Source organism: Aquarana catesbeiana, linkage group LG12 (genome assembly GCF_042186555.1).
Source record: "Aquarana catesbeiana isolate 2022-GZ linkage group LG12, ASM4218655v1, whole genome shotgun sequence".
Classification (NCBI taxonomy): domain Eukaryota; kingdom Metazoa; phylum Chordata; class Amphibia; order Anura; family Ranidae; genus Aquarana; species Aquarana catesbeiana.
In genome coordinates this window covers 22,524,579-22,528,650 of record NC_133335.1, presented here as the reverse complement: position 1 = coordinate 22,528,650, position 4,072 = coordinate 22,524,579, and the positions used below count along the sequence as shown (strand labels likewise).

At 37.2% G+C, this 4,072-nt stretch overlaps 1 non-coding gene across 1 annotated transcript; it reads right to left on the bottom strand.

Moving 5' to 3' along the window:
• Positions 1-1,673: 1,673 nt before the first annotated feature.
• TRNAE-CUC (transfer RNA glutamic acid (anticodon CUC)) lies at positions 1,674-1,745 on the bottom strand. The gene has a single exon. It is a non-coding gene; the product is annotated as a tRNA-Glu (tRNA).
• Between the last annotated feature and the right edge of the window lie 2,327 nt (positions 1,746-4,072).

Genomic DNA, 4,072 nt, shown 5'->3' with positions numbered 1-4,072 from the left:
CCAACCAAAAGCTCTCATCGGAGTTTTGCTGGCGGAATTTCTGATCGTGTGTACGCGGCATTAGTGAAAAAATACGAATTTATCCGAAGTTACTAATTATCCGAAATAACGAATGCCGTATTTCAACAAATGGAACGTAAAGGAGTTATTAATAATAAATAATAATACAAACTTTTTATAATATTTATTTATTATTATTAATTTGTTATGTTCCATTTGGTTAGATGCGGCATTCGTTTTTTTTTTTCGGATAATTCATAACAGCCAAATTTGAAAGGAAATTCCAATACCTATAATTTAATAGTTAATATTAGCTAGTTAGTTTGGTATTCTTTCGAATTTTCGTTCTTATTTTCGGATTTATGACATTTTCAGCTCCCCGAATTCGAATTTTCGGATTTTTAAATCTTCTCGAATTGACTCGAAATAACGAATTTCCAGCATAACAAATGACCCGAAAAAAAAAAAGTTGCACCTGCAGTCGCACTGACTTGAGATTTCAAAGCCGCATTGAGTGTGAATGAGGGCTAAGTGTGTTTTGATCTTCAGTGTCTAGGATCAGAGAAAAAAATGTTTTTTGTAGAGTTTTCTGTAGCGTTTTTTCCAGCAGAAAAAAAAAAACAGTAAACACTCCATTCACACCTAATCGTAGCAACTTTGAGCGATTTTCTGGCGTTTTTTTCTCATCTTTTTGCGTGACTTGTGCATTTGTATGCAGCGTTTTTGGGCTTTGGCGTTTTTTTTATTAGTCAGTAGAGAAAACTATTATCTGTTGCATCATTTGTTGCTAGGTATTTCAGCTTTTTTAGCTTGTATTTCTTCTTTTATTATTATTATTCATTTATTTATTATAATGTTTTTTCGTTAGGGTAAGGGGTTCGAGTTCAGTTTAGGTTAGGATTAGGAGTTGGGGTTAGGGCTATTTATTATTATTTTTATTTTATTTTATTTATTATTATATGAATAATAATAAACAAAAAATAAATACACAAATAAATAAAAATCATAAATAAAAAATAAAGTAATACTAAGTAATTATAAATAAATAATTAACCCTTAACTTTAACCCTTACCCCTTAAACAAATAAAATAATAATAAATAACTAAACACCCTAACACAAAATAAATTATTATTATTATCAATAATGTATTTTTTTGTTTGAGTTTTATTAATAATATAATAATAATAATGTATTTAATATTTTTTAAGGTTAATTATTATTTATTAATGTATTATTACATATTCTTAATTTATCTTACTTACCTATGATGATTTTTAGTTATTTGTGTATTTATTTTACATTTATTTATTGATATATTATTATTTTATTTTTACAATTTTTCATTTGAGCAGAAAATCGTGCGAATACGCACAAAAATGTGCGAATGGCGTGCCCAAATCTGCCCGATTTGTGCGACAAAAAAAGCTCCCGAACTTGTGGAGATGTGAACCATTTCCATAGAGAATCATTGATTTTTTTTTTCTCCTCCAGCTTTTTTGAGCTTCAAGCTACAAAATGCTCAGTTGTGAATGTACTCTAAGAAAAACACTACTACAAGCCGGAACAAAAACTTTGCAATTAGTGTTTATCATCCAGCAGTTTTTTGACCTTATAAAAAAAAAAAAAAAACACTAGTGTGCACAGAGCCTTAGTATTTAAAAAAAAACTGCTTTCCCTGACCGGGAATCGAACCCGGGCCGCGGCGGTGAGAGCGCCGAATCCTAACCACTAGACCACCAGGGAAGTTGTGAAGTTGTGTAATTGTGTTGATCAGCCGGCTAAAGTGAAGAGGTGCCCTCTGCTGCTCTTAGTAGAATGTACACCTATTTTTTCGATTGTTATTGCAAATCTTGTAAATCTATAGACTTTTCTTTTTCTGAAGGCAATCAGCGATTGTAATGTTTGCAGTGATCTCAGTAAAGGTTTCCTCTAGGACCCATTTACATTTGTACGGTATGTTAACAAGCGTTATGTGTGCTGTTAATATGCTTTGGCTTAAGGTAACCCATTCAGATCAATGAACCTCCAAAGCACCAACACATCCCAAAAATTGGACTTGTTGAATTTGTGCCGCAACACACTATAGTGCTTTGCAGTGTATTGCATAAGTTTGTTGGATTGCTCTTCAAAATGAATGGCACTGCAACGCATTTAATGCATATTCCCGCAAACAGGGGCGTAGATAAGGGGGGGTCAGGGGTGTTCAAAATGCCCAGATAGTGTCCCTTGCTGTTTAGCCTCAGCATTAGCACAGTAGAAGCAATCAGAGTTTCAGGGTTCAGCAGCCAGCCCCCCTTCTATTGTGCTCCATCCACTCAGTTTAATAAGGGGTCCCCCTGAAAAGCATGAAATGACTGCGGGGTCTCAGATGCCGGCAGTTGACCGTGCACGGTTGAGGTAACTCCTTCCCGTGGTATCATATCACACAGCCGAATGGAGACTGGGGATGCAGGAGTTTTCCTACTTCTTTGTACCATGCTGAATCTGAGGTCTGGTAAGTGGGGAGGCATGCATTTTCTGTTTTGGGAAGGAGGAAGTGAGAATTCCAGCCTGGGGGAGTTTCTTTTGGTGGGGGGGTTGAGGAAAGGGGGGGGTTGCTTTTGGAGAGGGGGGGAGTTTCTTGTAGAGAAGTTTACAGGGGGTGGTTAATGGCAGGAACTTGCTTCTGGGAGGGAGTTTGATTGGATGAAGGGAGATTTTCTTCATAATTAGGAATCTTTGCGGGGGGAGAGGGTATTGACTGAGGGAGGTATTTTTCTTTGGGGGGGGGTCAGTTTAGAGACATTTTAATTTTGGGGGGTATATATGAGGGATGGATATATTTTACAGTGGGAATCTTTGCTTGGGGAGGGAGGGTTCTTACCCTGTTTCCCTGAAAATAAGACCTAGCGTGATTGTCGGTGATGGCTGCAATATAAGCCCTACCCTGAAAATAAGACCTACAAGGACTTTAACTAGGGCTTATTTGGAGGGTAGGGCCTATATTGCAGCCATCACCGACAATCACGCTAGGTCTTATTTTTGGGGACACAGGGTAGGAGGGAGAGGGTTTTTTTATTTTTTTATTATATTTACCTAGGTGGAAGGAGCATCGATCCAATGTTGCATCTACCCCCAGCTGCTTCTAAAGCCCCATACACACTATTCCATCTTCTGCAGATTTTTGTCTTCAGATTTACCAAAACCATGTAGTGCGAGGGCCTGCCTGATTGCATACAAATTGAAACTCCTAAGGTTTGACCTCATATTATATGGTTTTGGTAAACCTGAAGACAGAAATCGGCAGAAAATCTGATAGTGAGTATGGTGGTCTTAGACCAACAACAGAGAGATTAAAGACTGCTGATCACTCAGTTCTCAGCCTTCCATGAGCAAAGAGTGGTGACTGTCAGTCAGGAACTTGACTGGCCTGCACAGAGTCCTGATCTCAACCTGATAGAACACCTTTGGGATGAATTAGAGCAGAGACTGCAAGCCAACAGGCCTTCTTGTCAAACATCATTGGCTGACCTCACAAATGTGCTTCTGGAAGAATGGTCAAACATTCCCATAGACACACTCCTAAACCTTGTGGACGGCCTTCCCAGAAGAGTTGAAGCTGTTATAGCTGCAAAGGGTGGGCCAACTCAATATTGAACCCTACGGACTAAGACTGGGATGCCATTAAAGTTCATGTGTCCCAAAACTTTTGGTAATATAGTGTATATAAGTTTCACACAAACCAATCAGTATACGCTTTTTGGGATTTTTTCATAAAAAAAAAAAAAGACATGCAGCAGAATACATTTTGGCCTAAATTTATGAAGAAATTAGATTTTATTGGAAATGTGTTATTTTTTTTTTTAACTTTTTGATCTTCTTTTGTTTATTTAGCAAAAAATAAAAACCCCTAGAGGTGATCAAATACCACCAAAAGAAGGCGCTATTTGTTTGAAAAAAAATGTATATAATTTTCGATTGGGTACAGTGTTATATGACCGCACAATTACCAGTTAAAGTAGCACAGTGCTGAATAGCAAAAAAAATGCCATGGTCATGAAGGGGGATAAAGCATTCCGGAACTGAAGTGG